The following is a 25227-nucleotide window of genomic DNA, read 5'->3' as shown; positions in this document are numbered from 1 at the left end:
CTTTATTGTGGATTTTAATCAGTTGGCCTGTTGTTTTTAATTACCTGCTTTTCATTATCTACCCCTAGAACAGCAACGAACATAGAAACAGCTGGATCAGGGTTCTATGGTCCATCCAGCTCAGCATTCTGTTCTTACAGTAGCCACCCAGAATGGCTGTGGAAATGCTGAAGGGTGGGCTGGAAAATGGTTTAAATAACTAAATAAAATAGGGTGTTTTCAAAATTTCAGATCCAATTCAAATGTGGGAGCTTAAGCAAAAGGGCATTTTCACAGATGACATTACAGGGTTTAGTCACTCCCCCCCCCAACAGCTGTAAGGAAAGCATCAAGTCTAGGAAGAGTGTAATACGTGTATGGTTCCGAAATGCTCTTCTTCTGCATTCTATCTTAGTTTAAAACTGCATTTACACCTTTGCACACATGGCCTGCAGATAGCTCAGAAGTACTTTTTTTTTCATGTCACACATAAAAATGTCAGGAACAATGTGGGACTGGAGACCCAGTGCTGCCACCATATCTGCCATCTGCGATGCAGGTTAACAAGCAATGTAAAAGCTCAACACAGGGACCCACCTTTGACACTGGAAGCAGATTGGATGAGGCTGGCCTCCACTAGATGTCTCCTGAAATTTTTATTTTTATTATTATGGTGACAGGCCTTTGCATCTCTTTAAACTGATCAGCCAGACACTTTGACGATTGCTTGTTTGAACTGCGTTTTGTTTTTGTACAGCGCCGTGATACTTTACGATACGGAGGTACAGAAATATTTTTATAAATCGATTAACATTATTGTTCTTTATTAAATCTGTATACCACGCTTCATCCAAAGACCCCACACACACAAAAAAAAACAACACCAAACCAATATCCTCTCTGGCTTTCAATGGGTTTACTCTGAGTATAACTAAAACTGGATACAACCCAAGCTACCAGGATGCTGTTGGTCCCTCTCACCTCCCCATAGCACATGACAGCATCACCATTATCATGTGCAATGGATAATTAGTAATGTAGTCACTGGTATTATTATTAGTGGTGGACCAGAACTGGGGGCAATTTGGGTGTGGGGGTGTGGTGAGGATTTCCCCCTTCATCTCTCCACGACACCCCAAGTCTCCTTGAGATTTATTAATAATGTAGTAATGAATAATATTTATTAATAATTAGTCACTTGTTACTAGTTGTTGTTGTTTTGTTGTTTAGTCGTGTCCGACTCTTCGCGACCCCATGGACCAGAGCACGCTTGTTACTAGTAACAAACCAAAACTCTGGTATTTGCGAGGTGAGCGGGTCATGCCTTGCTTCCATTGGTTGAGAGATTTTGTCATCTGCTCACAGCTGTAGCACAAGCCTTCTAGGCTTAGGTAGTCTACCTAGCAGGCTCTATAGTAGCTCATAGAATCAGGGAATCTTATGTTTATCTTCCAACTCAAGGCTCTGTCATCAACGCCACATCCAGCTGCAAAGGCCAATTACCTTGCAAGGTGGAAGGAAAATAAGTCGTACACACGTCTGCAAAACACGGTGCCGATTGTTGCTGGGGTGCTCCTCCAGGAAGACAGTCGTTGCCCCCAGCAAAAAAATAATAACAATTAATTAATATCCCCAGCGATGGGATAGTTTGCTTGCACATGTAGAAACAAGACAGCTGTGCTGCAAGGCAGGACAAGATTAGGTATTTGCCCAAGGGGAAATTGGGACTGTTTGGAGAGTGCGCAGCGAAGTCTGTTTGCCTCGGGTCGTGAGGATGGTGAAAAAACGATGAGTCAGGACTACTTGCCTCTGTGCTAATGCACAGCTAGACAGAGCATATAATTAGGACGAAGGCAAAGCCCAAGTCCACAGAGCCAGACGGAGGCAAATGTTTATGTTCTACAGTGCAAGGATGGCCAACATGGTGCCCTCCCAATGTTGTTGGGCTTCAGCTCCCACCAGCTCCAACTAGCAAATGGGAGGAACAATGGGAGGTGTAATTCGTCGGCATTTGCTGGCAAGTATGTTGGCTATCCACAGAGCCACTTCAGTGCCCCTCATCAGTGGACTAGACTATGGATATAGAAGCTATCATTATGTCAGAACCTCCAAGTGAGTGTCCATCTTTTCAAGGGACAGTCTCAGATTTACAGAAGCCACCCCAGTTTCTGATTCGATCCCAGAATGTCCCGCTTTTCCTTAGGATGTCCCTATTTTCATAAGAAAAAATGTTGGAGGGTATGGAGTTATATGACCCTTGAGCCAAGGTGATAAGTAACTATCCACCCTTTAGAAGACATGTGAAAGCAGCCCTGTATATGGAAGGGTTTTGGGTTTTTTTAGGTTTGGTGTTTTATTATGTTTTAATATATGTTGGAAGCTCTGCTCTCCTTTATTAGGGTCAAAATAAATCTTTAAACTGGACATGGGAGTGGATAGCCCTTCAAACAGCGGAGTCCTCGAAACTGAGGGATTCCAGCAGGCCAATGCAGAATTGGCTGAGTTAGCCAGAAGTGGAATGTGTTTAGCTGGCTTTTCTGCACGGATATGCAAAGCCAGCTAGCCCCGTACTTCTGTTTCATTCTCTTTTGCGAAGCTGAGCAGTTCCTTTACTGTTGTACAGGAAATATGGAAAAAACCCACCATACAGACTAATCCCGGGAGCATTGTTAGATAGTCCAACTCAGAAGAAAATGAGAAGCTACTTCTTCGTCCGTATAGTTAAAGCTATGGTTTTCCCAGTAGTGATGTATGGAAGTGAGAGCTGGACCATAAAGAAGGCTGATCGCTGAAGAATTGATGCTTTTGAATTATGGTGCTGGAGGAGACTCTTGAGAGCCCCATGGACTGCAAGAAGATCAAACCTATCCATTCTGAAGGAAATCAGCCCTGAGTGCTCACTGGAAGGACAGATCCTGAAGCTGAGGCTCCAATACTTTGGCCACCTCATGAGAAGAGAAGAATCCTTGGAAAAGACCCTGATGTTGGGAAAGATTGAGGGCACTAGGAGAAGGGGATGACAGAGGACGAGATGGTTGGACAGTGTTCTCGAAGCTACGGACATGAGTTTGACCAAACTGTGGGAGGCAGTGCAAGACAGGAGCACCTGGCGTGGTATGGTCCATGGGGTCACGAAGAGTCGAACACGACTAAACGACTAAACAATTACAACAACTTCTTACCATTCTAAGGATTCCTATTACTGAAGCCCATTTCCACATTTCTCCTTTTAAATGTTGCATATAGCCTGCAACATATACTGTAAAAAGTGTCCTGCAAAATAAATGATTATATTTTACCCGCGGCTCATCTTTGCCTTCCAGGCCACCTCCCTTCCCTCTCCCTCCCTCTTTCTCCCCTTCTCCCTCTCCCCCCATCTCTCTCCCTTATGAGTAGTAGGACTTTTAAGGCCCAAGTCTAACCCAAGAACTCTGGTGAGAAGTGATTCATGTGTGGCTGTGTCTTCCCTGGACTGTACAAATTCAAACTGCAGGAGGGAGGTATGTTTTTTATCCCCTCTGTACAGTTACCAGCTGCCCATTATCTGGGAAAGGGCCTTTTAAGTTGTGGCTCCTTGCTTGTGGAATGCTCTCCCCAATGAGGCCCACTTGGCACCACCATTAACATCCAAGTAGAAAATGATCTCTTCTTCCAGGCACTTCACAGATGGTGGTGACTGTTCTACTGTCTGTTGATTGTGTGTTTAAGCTGCTGTTTTGTTTTTGTTTCACAAATGATTGTATGGTTTTAATGCATTGTTCTTTTTCTGATGTTATGCCATCCTTTATACTTTTAAATTTTGTAAGTTGTTTGGAGACTACATATGTGTCAAACAACTACCGGTAATAAATTGAAGTAATAATTATTATTATTATTATGGTCGGTTATTTGTAAAACCATGCCGTTGCAGGGAAATATTAGGGGCTGAAAACTCGTCATATTCCAGAGCTAACCCCACAAGAGTATTTGCTATTGACCCCAATTCTAGACAAATGACTTGCTAACTTTGATTCTGACTTCACCTTTGTATATCATGTTTATTGGTCAGTCTCTCATCAGTTTCCTTAAGAAATGCCTTTTTTAAGCTGCATTTTCAAGTGATGCCCACTGCAGTGTTGTATGGATGCAACAACAAGGTCCTGCACACATACAGACTTTGTATTTGTGATCAACCTCAGGTTTAGTTTCTTTCGTGTGTTAATAACAACCTCGTAACACACAAAGTGGCCCTCTATGCACTGGCTGCTGCAACAACAACAACAACAACAACCCGCTAAAGGAATCCACAGACTCATTGTTTGGTCATCCCTGTGAGGGGTTGTGCCCTGAGCCTGAGTCCAGGGGACATCTGGGTGGAGGACTAGCAGGGTTCCTGCTTTCCACTGTCCCAGGTGTTCACCCGAGGCTGACCTACCGTGTTTCTCATATTATAAGACACGTCTTATATTTATTTTTTCCTCAAAAAAACACACTATGGCTTATTTTCAAGGGATGTCTTATTTTTTTCCTCCTCCTCCTGCCGCAGCCGGCATTGCTACTGCGCCTATCACTATGTCTTATTTTCGGGGTATGGCTTATATTCCTTGAATGCTTTAAAATCCTGTATGGCTTATTTTATGGGTATGTCTTAAAATATGAGAAACAGGGTATGGTTGGTGCCCTGGGTCAGGGCTACCTGCAAAGATGCAGGGAGCTAGTCGAACCAGGTTGTATATTGTCTCCCTGCTTATTTAACTTATATGCAGAATTCATCATGCGAAAGGCTGGACTAGATGAATCCCAAGCAGGAATTAAGATTGCCGGAAGAAATATCAACAACCTCAGATATGCAGATGACACAACCTTGATGGCAGAAAGTGAGGAGGAATTAAAGAACCTTTTAATGAGGGTGAAAGAGGAGAGCGCAAAATATGGTCTGAAGCTCAACATCAAAAAAACCAAGATCATGGCCACTGGTCCCATCACCTCCTGGCAAATAGAAGGGGAAGAAATGGAGGCAGTGAGAGATTTCACCTTCTTGGGCTCCTTGATCACTGCAGATGGTGACAGCAGTCACGAAATTAAAAGACGCCTGCTTCTTGGGAGAAAAGCAAGGACAAACCTAGACAGCATCTTAAAAAGCAGAGACATCACCTTGCCTACAAAGGTCCGTATAGTTAAAGCTATGGTTTTCCCAGTAGTGATGTATGGAAGTGAGAGCTGGACCATAAAGAAGGCTGATCGCCGAAGAATTGATGCTTTTGAATTATGGTGCTGGAGGAGACTCTTGAGAGTCCCATGGACTGCTAGAAGATCAAACCTATCAATTCTTAAGGAAATCAGCCCTGAGTGCTCCCTGGAAGGACAGATCGTGAAGCTGAGGCTCCAATACTTTGGCCACCTCATGAGAAGAGAAGAATCCTTGGAAAATACTCTGATGTTGGGAAAGATTGAGGGCACTAGGAGAAGGGGACGACAGAGGACGAGATGGTTGGACAGTGTTCTCGAAGCTACGAACATGAGTTTGACCAAACTACGGGAGGCAGTGCAAGACAGGAGTGCCTGGCGTGCTATGGTCCATGGGGTCACGAAGAGTCGGACACGACTAAACGACTAAACAACAACAACAGTCGAACCAGAGCCTATGCAACCACTCACTTGATCAATTTCTGAAAAATAGGTCATGTCAGACTAATCTGATCTCATTTTTTGACAGAATTACAAGCCTGGTAGATGAAGGGAACGCTGTGGATGTAGCCTATCTTGATTTCAGCAAGGCCTTTGACAAGGTGCCCCATGATATGCTTGTAAAGAAGCTGGTTAAATGCGGGCTAGACAATGCTACCATTCAGTGGATTTGTAACTAGCTTACTCACCGAACCCAAAGGGTGCTCATCAATGGCTCCTCCTCATCCTGGAGAGTAGTGACTAGTGGGGTGCCACAGGGTTCTGTCTTGGGCCCAGTCTTATTCAACATCTTTATCAATGACTTGGATGATGGGCTTGAGGGCATCCTGAGCAAGTTTGCAGACAGTCATGACACCAAATTGGGAGGGGTGGCTAATACCCCAGAGGACAGGATCACACTTCAAAATGACCTTAACAGATTGACAACTGGGCCAAAGCAAACGATGAATTTTAACAAGGAGAAATGTAAAGTACTACACTTGGGCAAAAAAAATGAAGCAGTCTCTGAGCCGTCTACAAAGATACAATGCCAGAAATAAAAAATAAGGGCTGAGTTCCTTTCTGGGCAGCCTCTTGAGGGCCATATGGCAGTGGCGGGCGGAGACATAGGCAAAAGTGGGTGGAGTCATGAGTGCGAATTTTGCCTTTGTACAGAATCCCAAACAAGCAAGGACACCCTTTTCCATCCAGGAAGGAAACAAGCATTATCGGAGTTCAAGGATACATTTCAGCCAGGAAAACTGGGGGAAGCTCACATGGAATGATTAGAGCATGGATTGTATATATGATTAATTAATTAGTTAATAAATAGTTTTCTATCATTGCAAGGCCATTTCTAACAATAACAGTCAAATATTTCATTTCAAAAAATCATTTTTAGTGAAGCAACTGGAATTACCAGGCTGCACGAAATCGTAATGTTCAAAGCTACAAAAACGAAACGAAACCTAACCCAGTGAACCTGCAGAAAAGCAAAGAAAGGAGAGCATTTGTCTCAGTCTAAAACTGTGTGACACAACAGGAAGGGCAGAAGGGCAGAGAAAAACATAGGGAAGTAGAGGGAGATGGGGGGGAAACACAAAACAAAGATTATAAAAGAAGATTATAAAAAGCTTTTTAAAAGAAGGAACTTGACTAGGTCACGTGGATTTTTTGCACTCCTGATGTGGATGATAATTGCGGTTGGAAGCAATTTAAAGGAGGGACTGTCTGTCTGTGCATTTGTATTTCAACACCTGTCCCGACAAGCACCAGTTCTCACGCCAAGACACAGTGTCACATGCAATGTTGACACTAGTGAGCATGCAGGACATCATCCCTATTTTACAAGTAGGGTAATTAGAGGTGAAAGCGATTTGCCCAAAGGCCAGAAGGTTGAGCAGTGGCACCTCAAACAACCAAATCCAGGTCTCCTGTCTCCCAGCTTTTTCATCTGCTGGGACTGTGGCACCACCAGCACCCAGGACGAACAGGTCCAGACTGAGGTTGTTCAAAGGGCCCACTGCGGATAGCCCTCGACTCTGAGACCGCAGATGCACTATACCATTAAAGCACATGACTTTCCCCAAAGAATCATGGAGACTGTAATTGGTTAAGGGTGCTGGGAATTATAGCTCTGTTAGGGGGTAGACTTCCGTTCCCACGATTCTTTGTGGGGAATGTCATATGCTTCAAATGAGCTTTAAATACATAATGCATGGAGCCTGAGTGCAGGGAAAGTCGGTTAAGGATTACGGAAAGGAATGTCGCCAAGTTAGCAGATTCCTCCGCTATTTTGAAGGTTCCCCCAACACCTTCTGTTTGCATTTTATTTTGCTGGTAAAGGAAGGCTAGGAAGGATTTAGCTGCACAGGACAAAATCCAAATGCAGAGCAAGGCTTCTCACTGAAAACTACAGCAGAATTGTCCCCACCTTTTCCCACCAGACATGGGGCCTCTGGAATGTGTACACATCCTGCTCACTACCTGGTTCCCGTCTAATCGAAGCCTCACCCAGGTCACAGTTTTAATTGCCTTTTTTAGAGGCCTCCAAGCAAGAGTTATGGGACACCCATTCCCATCAGCACCAGCTAGCATGGTCAGTGGTCAGGGGTGATGAGAGGTTTAGTCCCAAGAACATTTGAAGGACTACAAGTTCCCCATCCTGGACATAGAGGAATCGTGCACCCGAGAAGCCAGCTGTTGGAATAATACCATCCATGCATTGTAAGAAGAGCCTGCTGGATCGGGCCAAATACACCTCCCTTCCTGGAGGTGTCTGGTGAGAACAGGATGCTGGGTTCGTTCCACCGAACCCAGCATTCTGTTCTCACCAGACACCTCCAGGAAGCTCACAAGAAGGGCCTGAGTGCAAGAGGACTGAGGAGACCCATTAAGACTAGAGATCTATACCACGAATATATGGTATATGAATAAGTGAGAAGTAAAAAAAGTAATATGTATATAAAACTGTGCGAAAACATCTAAATAATAGACAAAATACAATGATATTGCTTTAGATGAGTAAGGTACATTTTAAAAGTTAATTCCACTAGGGTTGAAAGTTCATTCGGCCATAAGGGAAACTCAGGCCCAGGGAGATGGTAAATGCAATCTCCCTGGTCTCTCTGCCTGGTTCCTGGGACTCTCCTCAGCCAACATATTCTCATCAGCCACACACCCTCTCCTCAGGGTACACCCCTTGCCAAGCCTATTTCATGCCCTCGAGTGGATTTTTTTAATTAAAAAAATAATGCCTTCCTGGAATCATAGAATCATAGAGTTGGAAGAGACCACAAGGGCCATCCAGTCCAACCCCCTGCCAAGCAGGAAACACCATCGAAGCATTCTTGACATATGCCTGTCAAAGGCTCTGCTTAAAGACCTCCAAAGAAGGAGACTCCACCACACTCCTTGGTAGCAAATTCCACTGCCGAACAGCTCTTACTGTCAGGAAGTTCTTCCTAATGTTTAGGTGGGATCTTCTTTCTTGTAGTTTGAATCCATTGCTCCGTGTCCGCTTCTCTGGAGCAGCAGAAAACAACCTTTCTCTCTCCTCTATATGACATCCTTTTATATATTTGAACATGGCTATCATATCACCCCTTAACCTTCTCTTCTCCAGGCTAAACATACCCAGCTCCCTAAGGCGTTCCTCATAAGGCATCGTTTCCAGGCCTTTGACCATTTTGGTTGCCCTCCTCTGGACACGTTCCAGCTTGTCAGTATCCTTCTTGAACTGTGGTGCCCAGAACTGGACACAGTACTCCAGGTGAGGTCTGACCAGAGCAGAATACAGTGGTACTATTACTTCCCTTGATCTAGATGCTATACTCCTATTGATGCAGCCCAGAATTGCATTGGCTTTTTTAGCTGCTGCATCACACTGTTGACTCATGTCAAGTTTGTGGTCCACCAAGACACAAACTTGTGTCCTTGGACTCTGGCAGTGGTTGCTGAGGAGGGAGAACAGAGAGAGAGGTGTACGAATGCATGAAGGAACTAGCACACTGTACAAAGGTAACGTTTGCATTCATTGCTTTGCCTGCTTTTGTCCCTGTCTCAGCCCATCACTGCCTGCCCAGAATGGATGTGACCCTCAAGGTGGAAAAAGAAGTTCCTCCTTCTCCGACGTAAGCTCTGTGATGGCTGGGCTCCTGGACTACTGCAGGAAACAAACCACATTCACACTATCCAGTTAAAGCACTACGATACCACTTCAAACCGCCACAGCTTCCCCCATGGAACTGAGCTGTGAGTTGTTAGAAGACCCCTGTTCCTTTCGCACAGCTACAATTCCCAGAGTTCCCTTGTGAAGAGGGAATGACTATTACAGCGTTTCTCAACCACTGTTCCGCGGCACACTGGCTGGTGTGCCGCGACGTGCGGTGACAAGAAGGGCGATTTGCATTGTCACGTGCCTGGCGGCCGCCAATAACCAGCGCTTACCCACCGGAAAGCAATATTTCTCCTCCTCTTTCCCAAAGCTCAGTGCAAACGAGCCTGGCGGCCGCCAATGCACAAAGCTGACCCACCGGAAAGCAATATTTGGCAAGTGTTTCTTACAGTCATAATTATAATATAGGGCGGCACAGAGTTAATTTTTTTAACTTTTTTAATGGTGGTGTGCCTCGTGATTTTTTTCACGGAACAAGTGTGCCGTGGCCCAAAAAAGGTTGAGAAACACTGGACTATTAAACCTGTCTGGGAGTTGTAGTTCTGGGAGGGGGCGTAGGGGCCTCCCAACAACTCTCAGTACCTTTAGTGAACTACAACTCCCAGAATTTTTTGCAGGGGAGAGGGAGCCACGATTGTTTAGACTGGTATCATGGTGCTTTAAATGTATGGCATGAATGTAGCCTCTAGGCTCTGATTGACAGGAAGTTCTATCCAACCGAGCCAAGTACACAAGGAAAGAGAGCAGGCAGGCAGCCAGCTAACAAAAGAGAGATCCTGGCCTGGAAACAGACCATGGGTGGTTCTGGATCAGCAGCCCAAGTAAACAAAGCAATGCAGAGCTGGAAAGACCAGACTTATCCAGCCACAGCAATAAATGGTGAAGAGGTTCAGGCTTGTGCTGGGGTGGGGGATACTAGGGGGTCACTGAAAAGAGGTAGGGGAGATTTTTTTAAAAATCCCTCCTGTAAAACCGTACTTACAGCATAGCTGCCAAGTTTTCCCTTTTCTCGCGAATTTCCCTTTAAAAAAGGGAGAACTTGGCAGCTATTTTACAGTTCCTGTAAAACAGGAAAAAAATTAAGAGGTTGGGCAAGATTTCTGTAATCCAAGCATAGGCCCTGGACTGTTTTTGGATCATGCAAATTAGCTCAGAGTGAATCTCTATCATGCAGCTATGGCACTGATTGTACTTTTCAGAAGTAATAATTCACTCGCTCCCTTCATCATGAAAATAAACCGGAGTCTGAGGTTTGAATTGTAGCATTATAGAATTGCAAAGTTGGAAGGGACCAAGAGGATCATCTAGTCTAGTCCAACTGCCTCCAGTGCAAGAATGTTTTGCCCAACGTGGGGCTCAAACCCACGACCGTGAGATGAAAAGTCTCATGCTTTTCCGACTGAGCTATCCCATTCTGCACACACACACCATATATATAAAGCACCCCACCCAAAGAATCCTTGGAGCTTCAGTTTACCTCTCACAAAGCTACAATTCCCAATACCCTTAACAAACCACAGTTCCCATGATTCTTTTTTTAAATGTTTTTTTGGGTGCTTTAAAATGTACTCAGCCTGAGTTAAGTTTAAGGGTTGCAATGCTATAACCACAGATGGTGGTTTAAGGTGTTGCTAACAATTGAAACAAGAATGTAGCTAATAAATTCATTAAAAAACGCGCGCGCGCGCGCACACACACACAACCCACTGTTTTAGAAAGTGCAGGTTGCCAAATAACTTCCTAAGCTGTTTGCTAGGCGACCGTCTAATTTTTCTATTTCTTTCCCCCACTGCAAAAACAATCAGCTCAACAGAGTCATTTTCCGAACCCGCTCACCGAAGACAACATCAAGGGTTGTGCTTCAGATGTTTTTAGCCTGGTAACAAGATGATGTCAGTGGTAAAGGAAAGTGACCAATCAGCAGGCAGAATGAATCAGATAACTGCTGAGATTTCACCCAGGCTGTTTCCTAGCAAAGTCGGAGCTGCTTGCAAAGTGCAAAGCGGGTGGGGGGGGAGAGATCTCTGCACTTCCTTTGCACTTGCTGCACAGACAGGATGTCTCCAGCCACTGTTTGATAGCATTTGCATGAAGTCAAAGAAACAAGCTCTCTCTCTCTCTCTCTCTCTCTCTCTCTCTCTCTGTGTGTGTGTGTGTGTGTGTGTGTGTGTGTGTGTGTGTGCACGCATATGTGCACATGAGTTTGTGCTCATAAGATAAATATTGATAGCTTTCCTGGCAATACCAAGCTTCCAAAGACCACAGTGATATAGAAACTTTTGAACAGTTGCTTCTTCTAAATGCTTTTGTTCTGTAAACAAACCCTCAGCAACCATATGATGTAACTCCTGGCAAATTAATCTTATTCCCAGGCTCTTGAAAAGTATTGACAAAGTTGCTTCCCTTCAGTCATGGTTATTTTTGCTGTTAAGAGCATAACAAACCACTGCTGGATCAGGCCAATGACCCATCTTCTTTTAAAGCCATCTAAGTTGGTGACTATCACTGCCCCCCATGGTACTAGTTACAGGTTGGTCTGACGTAGTCAAAACAAAATAATAATAAAAAATCCTTCCAGTAGCACCTTTGTAGGGTTGCCAGACTCAATAGAGGACAGGAGTTCTGTGCCTTTAATTGCCCTGCTCTCTTTTGAGTATGGAAACCTTAAAGAGAAACCAGCAGACCCTTTGTTTAATTTCCAAGCAAAGAGTCTGCTGGTTTCTCTTTAAGGTTTCCAGACTCAAAAGAGAGCAGGGCAATTAAAGGCACAGAACTCCTGTCCTCTATTGAGTCTGGCAACCCTACACCTTAGAGACCAACTAGGTTTGTCATAGGTATGAGCTTTCGTGTGCATGCACACTTCTTCATATACTTCAGATACTTCTTCTGTGTATCTGAAGAAGTGTGCGTGCACACGAAAGCTCATACCTATGACAAACCTAGTTGGTCTCTAAGGTGCTACTGGAAGGAATGTTGTTATTTTGTTATTTTTTGTTTGCTTTCGTAGCCTACTGCATAACTTTGATGCACTTTTTTTTTGCCCCCCATTGGAACACGTTGCACAGTTTAGCTACGTTGCTGGCAACGTATCTCTCTCAGGAGACAACGGAGGAGCGTGGCTTTGGGGGTGAAGTCAAACCTTTGGAGAGTTACAGTGCCTGCTGTGGCTGTAGAGACCGATACTGGAGAGGCATGTTTTGTTGCAGCTGGGGCAGATGAAGGCATACGGTTTGAGCTGCTGCAGATGCATCATGGCCTTTCTTCTCTCTACGCTCCTCCCAAGGGCCATTCCTCCTCCGCTCGCTGCTACAGATACACAATGTCTCCAGGCACTGTGATCATCTGCAAGGAATTCCCACACAGCGGGGCATAGCTGCCAAGTCCGGATCGTAAAGATCCGGGATCGGCAGCGCGCGCACGACCGGAAGTTGCGTGACGCAAGTTCCGGTGGCGCTTCGCCCTTCTATGGGCACCAGAAAATGGCGGCGCCAGCGCCGGAAGTTGCTTCCGCGCATGACCGGAAACACGTAAAAGCGACTTCCGGCGCCGCCGGCGCCATTTTTTGATGCCCATAGAAGGGCGAAGCGCCACCGGAAGTCGCGTCACGCAACTTCCGGTCATGCGCGGAAGCGACTTCCGGCGCCGCCATTTTCTGGTGCCCATAGAAGGGCAAAGCGGCACCAGAAAAATGGCCGCCAGGAAGAATCGAATTTAAGGGACAATGCCGGGATTCTCTGCCAAACGGGAAACCGCCGGGAAACGGTGAGAAAAAAGGGGTTTTCCCGGCGGATACGGGATACTTGGAAGCTATGCAGCGGGGTTGACGTTGCCCACCTTTGTGTCTCATCTGCAGGCATCTTTGTAACACAGAGTTGGTCTGGTGCCTGAAGCCAGCACCCCGTGGAGCACGTCTTTGGGGAACCTGGACATCTTCCATTCTGTGGACAGGACCAAGCCAGCGTAGACGTCGCTGAGACGGGAGCATGAACCATAGCTGCCAAGTTTTCCCTTTTCTCGCGAGAAAGCCTATTCAGCATAAGGGAAAATCCCTGTAAAAAAGGGATAACTTGGCAGCTATGGCATGAACGTGCTAGGAATGTGGGCTTGGGAGAGCACATGTTTGTAAATAAGTACTCTCTTTTATGTGTCTGAATCCTACAACATTCGGCTTCATTGGATACTCAACGAATCTACTGCTAATGTCTAAGGTTATCATACATCTTGGTCGCTTCAGGGAATCCTATCCCTCCCACGGTGGGATGCCAAGAAGCAGATAAACAATAAGAGTTCTTACCAAGTAGTTTATTCAATATTCACAGAGAGAGATGAAGGAATGCGTTCTCTCTTAGATAATGGTGTTGCTCCAAGCAGGGCTGGATTTATGTTTGATGCGGTCTGAGGGACAGTGGACCGGCCCCCTCCTGAAAAAGTTTGCTGACCTAAGCTCCTGGAGGTAATGGGGCCCTCAGCTGTCCTTTGTCAACAACAAATTGTCGCTGTTTGTAGTGTTGAATATTATGCTAATTTGTAATTTATGGACCTAATAGGTATCTAAAGCCATTTGCATATAACAAAATATGTATTTTATTACACAAAACACTGTTGCTGTATGCAGGTTTTTTAATCTTATATTTTGGAAATGTACACCCACAGGTTTTTTTTCCTTTATTTTTTTTTGGGGGGGGGCCAAGATAGTGGGACCCGAAACTATAGCTTGTTTAGCTTATATGTAAATTCGGCACTGGCTCTGAGTAAAGACCCACCCCTCAGTCCCTCCTATTCTATATCACCCCTGCGCCGACTGACCTGTGCTTTCTGCCTTTGAGTTCTCTGTTCTACCACACTCAAGGCATGCCTGGTCCTGGGAGAGGTGGGGTCAGGAATGCTTTCTAGAGACACTGAATCTGTTAGCTGTCTCTTCCCTGGTCTTTCTTCTTGCTGCTGCTCTCCCACTATTCCCCAGCTTCTCCCCTCTGCAGCCTCTGAACTCTGACCTTCTGCAAACCACTGTTCTAAATCTATACTGTCCTCTTCTTGGGAAGGTGCAGGAAGGGGGGGGCGACCCCCACCATTCCTCCTCAGTCCAGTCCCTGATACCTAGACATGCTGGGGGTTGAATTTGGACCTCTTGCATTCAAAGCAGATGTTCTACCACTGAGCTATGGCCAATGCTTATAGTGTGTTTATCACAATGGGCTAGCAAGTGAAGGGTCTTTCTACCAATCTCTCCTCTTAACAGCCAGGGACCGCACACCCGTCCTGTAGGCCCAGGCAGCCTGCCTATCCTCTTAAGTCCACCTTTGCCCATCAGCAACACCTGTCCCGTGCCTTGTCACAGCCGCCATGGAAAAAGTGTCACTAGCTAGTTGAGGTGCGCATAACATTTTTAGAACAGCTGTTCCTGTTATGTTCAGTCCAAACACACCTTATTTCTCTCCCGGGTTCCTTTGTTTGTTGATTGCAGTTATTTATAGCCTGTATTTCAGGATACAAAGCCTTTCACAATAGGAGGCGCATTAAAAGCTCACCCTCTCTGAAACGCAAACACTCGCACACCAGCGACAGGGGAGGAATTTGATCTCGTTCACCTCGAAAGGCGGACTTGCATAATTTGCAGTTCACGAAACAATATGTGAATTGTAGCACAACCACCTCTAGAAATTAACACTTCTCTACATTTTGCTCTCCAGTCCGGTAATGTTTGCAAAAATTTGCATACACTAAAATAAAGGTATGAGTGAAAAATGACATACAAAATGCATTATGTTAGGGAAACTGTAAATATTAGGGGGAAATACGCTTTACAAAAACACGTATATTGGGCAACATTTTATTTTAAAATGCGTATATTGGGATAAATTTGCTGGTGAATATTCATATTCATTAACAAATCAACAGGCAAACGAATGACAAACCGGTGTGAAAATGGGGTGAACTGAACTTAAAAATGGCAGCTATCCCTAATGGCTCTGCTCCACCTTCAAAGTGGGAGGCATTAATGCTTCAGAGCACCAATTCCTGGAAACCACTGGAGCAGCCCCCCCCCCAGTGCCTCTATTTTGCAGGTACAGTCCCAGATTCAGAGAAGCCGTCCCGGTTTCTGATTTGATCCTGGAATGTCACGCTTTTCCTTAGGATGTCCCTATTTTCATTGCAAAAATGTTGGCGGGTATGGAGCTATCCAACCCCCCAAGCTGTCTGAAGGCATTCCTGTATAGGCACTTAAAAAAAAATGTTTCATGTTTTATTATGTTTTAATACATGTTGGAACCCTCCCAGAGTGGCTTGGGCAACCCAATAAGAAGTGTCGGGCATAAATAGCAAAATTGTCATTATGGAATGGGATGTCCCAATTTTCATCGGGAAAATGTTGGAGGGTATGCAGGAGGGGAGAGTGGTCTTGTGCTCAGGTCTTGCTTTTGGGCTTCCCACAGGAATCTGGTTGGCCCTTGTGAGAACAGGTAGCTGGACTAGATGAGCCATTGGCCAGATCTAGCAGGCTCCTCTGCCAGTGTGGTGTAGTGGTTAAGAACGGTAGTCTCGTAATCTGGTGAACTGGGTTCGCGTCTCCACTCCTCCACATGCAGCTGCTGGGTGACCTTGGGCTAGTCCCACTTCTCTGAAGTCTCTCAGCCTCACTCACCTCACAGAGTGTTTGTTGTGGAGGAGGAAGGGAAAGGAGAATGTTAGCTGCTTTGAGACTCCTTAGGGTTGTGTTAACCCTGCTCTGGAGGACTGGGAAACCCCCAGAACAGATGGCAAGGGTGGGGTGGGCATGAAGCCCAACTCTGAAGGTGGAAGATGACTGTGCTTATCCTGATTGGTCCTCCTTGCCCCTATAAAACTATAACTTAGATATCCACTGATGGACAGGTAAGTGGTTCTGCCCACCTGTCAAAGTTTGGCCACAGAGGGTGGAGACATAAGGATCTGGCCTGCTGGCTGGAGTCAGTTCCTTACCCCTGTCTTGAAATATTTGTCCAGCTAGCCCAGTACTGAATACTCTAAGTGACAGCAGCTGCCCAGAGACTCCAGCAGAAGACTTTCTATTCCCTGCAACATGTTCCTTTTACAGAGGTACCTTGGGTTACGGCGGTGATCCATTCCAGGGAGCCGGTCGCTCCCCGAGTCCGTCGCTCCCCGAAGGCACGCTTCTGCACGTGTGCAAAGCACCAATAGAGTGCTTCTGCACACGTGCGAGTTGCGCAGATCGCTTCTGTGCATCCACGCGCACAGAACCTGGATGTAAATACTTCCGGGTCCACGGCGGTCGCTCTCTGAGTTCGTCGTAAACAGAGTCGGTCACAAACCGAGGTTTCACTGTAATTGGGGGCGCTGGGTGTTGAATTTGAGACCTTCTGGAGCCAACGCTACAGTATTATGGCTGCCATCTTAAATGGTGATAAGCTCCATTGAACTCAACACACCAGTCTTACTGATCCAGGGGCGTACCCAGGATCAAAACTGGGGGGCCAAGGGGCGGGGCTAAGGGGCAGGAGGGGCAGGGTCACAAAGTGGGAACGTGGGCGAGGCTATGGAGCCCAGGTGAAACTGACTCCGGTCTCACCTAGGCGCCGGGGCTCCGCTGACAGCACGCAGCCAGGGCGCTCGCTCTGGCCCGCCAGGCTGCCACAAGTGCACTATGGCCAGGACCCCGGCGGAGCGCGCAGCCGTGGGCGAGAGTGGCACTGCCGGCGGGGCTGGTGGGTAGAGGCAGAGGCAGAGCACAGCCCAGCGGAGCGCGAGTTCGGCGTTCTCGCCAGGTGTGCTACGGCCTCCAGCTTCCCGTCGCGCTCTCTGGTCCCCCTCCACACTTGGCCTTGCCGGAGGGCATGGCGCGGTGGGCGGCGCGCTGGCCCTGCTTCTAGGGGGGGCAGCTGCCCCCCGCCCCCCGCTGGGTACGCCCATGTACTGATCAGTTAAGGTTCCACACTGACCTGCAACAGGTCCCTTTGGTTCCACCATGACTGATGGTCACATGGGACCATTCAGCAAACCAACTGCAAGACACAAAAACAAGTTGCATAACTCTGAATAAATACATGCTAAATAGCAAATGACAAATTCGTGAGCACTTTCAGATGCATTTTAAAAGAATGTGAAGTGACAGACATATCACTGAAAATCCATCATGCAAATATAGCCAGCACCTCATCTGATTCAGAGTTCACTTTAAATATTTGGTTGACTTACAGGTCAAAGATATCTGACTGGTAGCATTGAGACCTTTGTCATTATCAAATGCCGCTGGTGTCATTATCATTATCAAATGCCACTAATGATAAGAAAATAGGGCCATGGATATGTATGTATAAGCTTCACATTTGAAGGCTGCAGCCCTATGCTCACTTTCCTGTGAGTAGGCATAATTGAACACAATAGTTTCTCCCAATATGCTATAGTATAGCATACACATTTTTGAAAAGCAATTTCCCCATATGCAATGCAATAGTGTATGTTATTTTCCACTAACATACGCATTTTTAGGCACACTTTACACAGTATATTGTTATAGACTGAGGGGGGGGGAATCCCCCCTAAACCCTAGCGATGAATAAATGCTATGATTTTTATGAATTGGGATAGGGTTTAAAAACATAAACTGCAGAACTGAGCCAGACAGGGAATTCCTGGGCTGGCTTATGCAAACCAACCTGGCCAAGCTACAAGCTATGGCTATCGAGAGAACAATAAAGGCAATTAGCAATACAGTGGTACCTCGGTTTAAGTACACAATTGGTTCTGGAAGTCTGTACTTAACCTGAAGCATACTTAACCTGAAGCGAACTTTCCCATTGAAAGTAATGGAAAGTGGATTAATCTGTTCCAGACGGGTCCACGGAGTACTTAAACTGAAAGTACTCAAACCGAAGCGTACTTTAAACCGAGGTATGACTGTACAAGGGAACTTACCTTTTGCCCCTAGGTATGAACAGAGACTGGGGATTTGGGAGGTTGCCGGGGGGGGGGGGGTTCTGGGAGGAAGGAGGAGGAAGAGGGGGACAAGATACATCTTGGTGAGGGAGGCAGAAGGATTCCTCTGTTACTGCCTCTTGAACTGACCATGCCATAAAGTCTGGATTTCCTCAATGCAGACTGAAGGTGTAAATAAGCGAATAAACCATATTTCTTAAATAATGACAGTCTCTGCCGTGTCTTCTATTCTCCCAAGGGACACAGACCCTGTGAGTGTTCCTGGGACCCCATGGCTTTTGTCACCGCTTTGTAACAATAGGCCTTTTTAAAATAAATTAAAAAAAACACACACCACATGTTAGAAGAGCTGCACTGCAAAATTCAAAAATCGGCAAATTGCAAATTTCCAACGATGGCCGCATTTTGGGTCATATTGTGATTCAGAAAGCACATTTTAGGTAGGTTTGCCTTTCAATGAGAATGGCATCAATTTTATCCTACTTCTGAATAAACCCGCCTAGGATTGCGCCGTTAATTAACCGGAAGTTTTGTTGAATGTTGCTCTGTGGTGCTCGCATGCATGCGTACGCACAGGAGGGCGCTCACTATTTTAAATCCCTCATCGACTTGCACAGATCCTGAACTAAAAATAAAACCCCTTGGGAGGCAACCGATCTAGGTCAGAAGGGCTAGAGCTGGGTTAAAACCAACGAGTTGGCAATCCTACAGAGACCGTGGTACTTATTGCTGCTGCTGCAACTGGTTCAGTGCTGTGAACTTGCTTGGCCATACAAAGAAAGGAACTGGTGGCGCACCAAGAGCTTTATGACCGCTGTCAAAACACAGCTATATACCTAAGGACCTGGCAGGAGATAGGCTGTGTTTGGAAGATGCTGCAGATAGAAGCAGAAAGAAATGAGAGGAAGGAGTCAGGAGAAGTTAATTGAACATCTGTAGTTCAGTGGCTTGCGGTCCATGGAGTAGTGGGACTAGCTTAGTCCCCTTAATGTTCCCAGCAGGACCTTTCCAGGGTCCAGCTTAGCCAGTGTTTCCAGGCTCCATGTATATGTGTGCATGCATCTCTCTTTCTTTCTCTGTGTCTGATTACCTCCTAAGGCTGCAAAACGGAGCAGTACATACGCAAGGGAAGGAAGCAGCCGCTTGAAGCAGAACTGCAGCCTCTTCTTCATTTTTTTCAAGGAAGAGCAGCTGGAAAGCCTGAAGTGCCTATGGCAGGCATGTCCAAAGTCCGTTTCCGCCGGTCGGTTTAATCCGGCCCCTGTGGGAGTTTATTTCCTGAGGTAAAATCCTCAACAACTTCAAAAATGCTCAACAACTTCAATCCTTTGATCCCTGCAACCTTAACACCTCACTTCCTACCTCCTCTCCTTCAGCCTCTGTGTGTGTGTGTGTGTGTGTGTGTTTTGAAAGCATGGTGTTTTCATTAAAAATAAACCCCCAGCCCCAATCTGCCAGAACCTGAAGGATCAGCAGCAACATGCAACAACCAACAACAACACAATCATAGACAGGGAGATGATGAAGAAAGGGTGTGGGGTGTGTGGGGATGTTAAAAATTGGGGTTTTTTTAATTGGGGAGGGGGAATCCACCCTTCCAACTGGGGTTGTCTTTTTCAAAAAACAAAGGAAAGCAAACTTTTTGCAAGCTGCTAGGGACTGGCAAATTGTCTGGCTGCGGAACAGCAAAATGCTACTCACCACAACAAGCGGACGGCACTACCAAAAACAGATGTAGAAAGACAAGCTGCAGTTGATGGGCCCAAGGTTTCTCTGGCTAATCAGATCTGGAATCTTTCCAATACTGAATGGCTTCTGAAGACGTGGAAAAATAATCCAGTGACTAGGCTCACAATGTATAGAAAGCAGCAATGAAATACTGTATGAGCAAGCTCTGGGGGCCTAGTAGTGTGGTATTGTCACTTCACAGCTTTACAGCATGCTCATGTGCAGGCCTACTTGGAAAATAAGTGCTACTTGGAAGTTTTACTTGGAAGCAAGGCCCTCAGATAGACAAATCTGGCAATTTTGGCGTTAGCCTCAGTTTCGCATTTTTTCCAGGCTTAAGTTCAGTTCGCCACATTTCCACATCAGTTAGTGATTTAATTAATTTATTTTTTTGGGGGGAGAAGTCCTCGTGAAAAGTTGTCAGCATCTCAGTGCACATCTTTACTGCCATATACATTTTTGTATGCAATTTTGTCCGATCCACCAACGTTTGCAAGCAACCTCTCCATTTTTCCGTAACACCTTGCAGAGCTCTCCAGCTTTGTCCCACAACAACTGCCCAGGAGAAATCTTTACCCCCATAAAGGAGGGGAGAAGTTAACATCATTGCCAATTGGAGCTGGAAGACAACAGATGCTTCCAACTCCGGAAAGTGGTCTGTGCTGCCAAGTCAGAATAAGCATTACACTCCTGCCTCTCCTGTGTCATGTTGGTGACTGCTGGCTTAGAAGATTGCCTGCACATAATGCTTCATAACTTTCTTTCTCAGGAGTTACTTTTTTTTAATGATAGCTCAGGGTCTGAGCTATCATAAAGGTCTTTATGTGCACTTGGTTGGTGGCCACCACCCTAACAGATCAGGCTCCACTGACTTTAACTGAGGTGTGTGAGAACTGAGGAGTGGAAACAACACAGTTAGAATACAGTGGTACCTCGGGTTACAAACACTCCGCTAACCCGGAAGTAGGACCTTAGGTTAAAAACTTTACCTCAGGATGAGAACAGAAATCGCATGGAGGTGGTGCGGCAGCAGCAGCAGCAGTGGGAGGCCCCAATAGCTAAAGTGGTACCTCAGGTTAAGAACATTTTCAGGTTAAGAACGGACCTTCGGAACGAATTAAGTTCATAACCAGAGGTACCGCTGTACTAGAATTCATCAATGGCAATTATTTGTTGCCATGTTTCAAAGGCATCCTCTCAGTCCTACTTCTCAGCTGTAGCAGGGGTGGAGGGCCTAATTCTGTGCATCCTGTGCATGCCCATTAATCTGCCACTGGTGACAGCTATGCTGTTTCTCCATGGTTGAAGGCAAAATGCTTCTGAATATCAGTTGCCAGAAACCAGGGGAGGGGAGTGTGCTCTAGTGAAGAGGTTCTGCATCTGGCTGGCCACTGTGAGAATAGAGTACTGGACTAGGTGGGCCATTGGCCTGCTCCAGCAAGTTCTTCTTATGTTCTTATGATAAATGGTCCAACTTGGTATAAGGCAGCTTCCTATCTTCCTGTGTTCCAGAGTATATGCAATAGGGTGATGGCTTTTTCTTTTCTTCTCTCAAAAAATATTTCCTGTAGCACAAATGGATGAACTTTTGCCTGTTAATGTCTAAAACGAGGTATATTCCATTGAAATATTCAAAAAGGTTACGCACAAACAGTTTTTAATTTTTTTGTATGCCGTTTTACCATTTCATAAAATTGTATTAACAATTCTATATATATTTCGTATCAAATTTGGACACAACACCACATGCCACAATGGGGAGTGTTCTTAGCAACATAGGGTATACAAATGTCACACCTGCGCAAGGTAAAAGCCCCTCTTTGGGACCTCAAAACTCAGCCAGCAGACCCTGCCGGGCATGCTGGGAAAAGAACTTACAGGAGCAAAACATCGTCCTCCAGCGGCGTCTATACTGTTACTGCAGCTAAAAAAAGCTTCCTTGTGTTTTTGATGACCCTATATAATGTTGTATATATGTGACTCTAAAGCTTGGGTTCAATTTTATATCTGTTTACAGTGACTTCAAAAATGGTCAAAAAACTGATAAATAAATTTTTTAAAATCATTTTGTACATGAGGGTTTTTTTATCAAATATCTTTGAAAGTAAGATTTTAGCTACTCTTTAATGAAAGCTAATCAAATTATGATACAGGGAAATGAGGTTGTAAAAAATTCATCACCCTAATATGCAAAAAGGAAAGGGAATGAAGGAAATCTATACAAACATGCTTTGCAAGCTCTGGAGAGGAAGGACAAATCTCATAAAGTTATCAAGGGTGGCTGTTGCAGCTTTATCACCAAGAGTAAATATCTTGCGAGCCAAGATGGTGGTGTGACTGGAAAATAGCCAGAGTACAAGTGAGGATGTAATGACTATAAGCAGTTCAGGTAGGAGTCTAAGAAGCTATAATTTTCCATTCTGCCCTGTACCTGTTGCATGCAGCAGTGTTTCCATTCTGCTGCAGTTCATCTTCCACCAAAAGCTACATTATTCATCTCGCTGTACACCGTGGTGAAATTATGTAACCTATGCAACGAATTGTGTAAGTTACATTGTGATCATGTTGTTCTATCCTGTCCATTTCAGCAAAAAGGAAATATGGAGCAATTGGGGAGGAAACGTAATCAGTTCTGTGTCGTTTGCAGCAGCGACAAGAGTGAATACTGGAATTATTTTTGTTCCTGAGAGGGGATGAATAAGCAAACACTGGCAGTTTCCATTTCTGCCAGAATTCTCTGACATCCCTAGTAGGTGGAGGACCGTTAAAAACATATTTCAAGGCTACTGTTTATCATCTGCTTTTCCTGCAATAATGCCAACAGTTTCTTCCACTCAGGGCCAAAGCAGACATGGGTCACTTCCAGACAACCTGTTTATTTGTCCTGGCTCCCACTCAGACCACGACAACAGAAGCATTTGATTTACCTAAGACCAAGGAAGATATCTTTATTGAGGAGAGAATAGGTACAGGCTCAAAAACAGGTAGTGAGTCACTAAGCTGAGGCTAGGTGACAGGAAGGGCAAGGCTATCCAGACTTGAAGCAGCAGTCCAAGCATAAATAGTTGAAGACAGGGCATTGGTTCAGGTCCTACCCTTTGGAGAAGGAGAAAACAAGCTTGCGCCATCTTCCATGTGACAACCCTTTAGATATTTGAAGATGGCTCTCATATCTCCTATTCTTTTCCAGGCTGAACATAGCCAGCTCCTTCAACAGTTCCCTTCATCACCTTGGTTGCCCTCCTCTGCGCATGTTCCAGCTTGCCAATATCCTTCTTAAATTGTGGCACCCAGAACTGGACACAGGACTCCAGAGGTGTGGTCTGGCCAAGGCAGAATAAGGCAGCCCTATTTATTCCCTTGCCGACAAAGGTCCGTATAGTTAAAGCTATGGTTTTCCCAGTAGTGATGTATGGAAGTGAGAGCTGGACCATAAAGAAGGCTGATCGCTGAAGAATTGATGCTTTTGAACTATGGTGCTGGAGGAGACTCTTGAGAGTCCCATGGACTGCAAGAAGATAAAACCTATCCATTCTGAAAGAAATCAGCCCTGAGTGCTCACTGGAAGGACAGATCCTGAAGCTGAGGCTCCAATACTTTGGCCACCTCATGAGAAGAGAAGACTCCCTGGAAAAGACCCTGATGTTGGGAAAGATGGAGGGCACAAGGAGAAGGGGACGACAGAGGACGAGATGGTTGGACAGTGTTCTCAAAGCTACAAACATGAGTTTGACCAAACTGCGGGAGGCAGTGCAAGACAGGAGTGCCTGGCGTGCTCTGGTCCATGGGGTCACGAAGAGTCGGACACGACTAAACGACTAAACAAATTTATTCCCTTGATTTGGACGCTGGACTTCTGTTGATGCAGTCTAGAATTGAATTTTATTTTTATTTTTTGCTGCTGCTGCTGCTGCATCATCACACTATTGACTCATGTTCAGCTTGTGGTGTACTAAGGCCCCTAGATCCTTTTCACATGTATTTCAGTGCAGACCAGTTCACACCTTTGGACGAAAGTCATCAAATGATGAGACAACTTTCCTACGTCCTCTCCAAAGGCCTGTGAATACAGATTCCAAGGCAAGGTCAAACAATTGATCTATATAACTGTCTGCCACCCATCACCCTAGCAGCTCCTTTCTTGCTTCGCGGTTGTCACAGAGTGTCAGGGGGTTGTTGCGGTTACTCTCGAGTAAAGACGCTCCAGTCCGCTCTGTCTTTCAGAGTTTTATTGTGCATATTATTTACAGTGCAGAGATATCAGAAAACATGACTGCCTAGTCAGATTCAGAACCCGGCAATGGCTGCTTCCGGCTCTTCGGCCAGCATAAAAGCCTGGGCACCCCAAAGTGCCTCCCCCTAGCCCTGCGTGTGGGCGCGCGCCTCAATTTGGGTGCCGGAAGGGGCTGCGTTCCTTCTCCCGTCCTTCGGCTGGAGCGTTGCAGAGGCTCTGGCACCTCACTGCGCTGTCCTTCACCCTCTGGCCAGCTGGGTCGGTGCCTAGGCTCTGACGCGTCTGAGAGCCCTCTCTCCACCCTGCTCCATTCCTCATTCCCTCCTCCTGACCCGCTGCTAGTGCTGTCACTGGGCGAAGTGCTGGTCAGGATGACTGGGGGAGGGTCCCTGTAAGGAGTCCGCCTGACACAGAGCACCAGTGATACTGCTCTGTAAAACTGTCCACCACGACACCTACATCTTCCTCCTGTGTAATTGAAAAACCCTTTGGTGTGCATGAATGGTTCATATTATTCCACCCAACTATCATTCGCTTGCCTGTGTGTTTCCCCCTTTGTCAGGCACAGATGCCAACAGGGTGGTGACCTTCTTCCCCGCCCCGCCCCCCGTTTCCAGGATTAGCTCGAGGGTGCTCGGGTGCTCTAGGTTTGCTCTGGTAGTCTGGCCCCCCACAAACACCAGTGGGTAAGGATGCAAGGAGGTAGCAATTTCCATCTCGTGCTCATTGCAACCAGCGTCGCTTCCGTTCTGCTACAGTTTTGCTTCTGCTAAAAGCTATGTTATTTGTCTCACTATCTGCTATTGCCAAAATTGACACCATGAATTATCTAATTCATTTTAATGTGTATTTTATGGAGGGGAAACATAAAATAAAACACAAAGCAGAAAATAACTTGCTGAATACTGCTTGTTGTACAATAATATCTCTAGTGTACTAGTGTAGGAAATAACATTTTCTGCCTAGTTCTTTGCTCAGGGGATTTTAAGAGAAGAAGAAGAATTTCTTGCTGTGACCATTTCTCCTGCCT

The 25227-nt window shown here is 45.8% G+C and overlaps 1 long non-coding RNA gene across 1 annotated transcript in view; it reads left to right on the top strand.

Annotated features, from left to right (window-relative positions):
• The window catches only part of LOC148686036 (uncharacterized), a 121539-nt gene extending 97922 nt beyond the window's left edge, over window positions 1-23617 (top strand). The window contains exon 3 of the long non-coding RNA XR_015949723.1: window positions 23537-23617. This is a non-coding gene — a long non-coding RNA (uncharacterized LOC148686036). The remainder of the gene's footprint in view (window positions 1-23536) is intronic.
• The last annotated feature ends 1610 nt before the right edge of the window (window positions 23618-25227 follow it).

The sequence above is a fragment of the Zootoca vivipara genome, chromosome 4 (genome assembly GCF_965207765.1).
Source record: "Zootoca vivipara chromosome 4, rZooViv2.hap1.1, whole genome shotgun sequence".
Taxonomy (NCBI): domain Eukaryota; kingdom Metazoa; phylum Chordata; class Lepidosauria; order Squamata; family Lacertidae; genus Zootoca; species Zootoca vivipara.
Note: the sequence above shows the minus strand (reverse complement) of the source record. Positions and strands in the feature narration are given on the sequence as shown.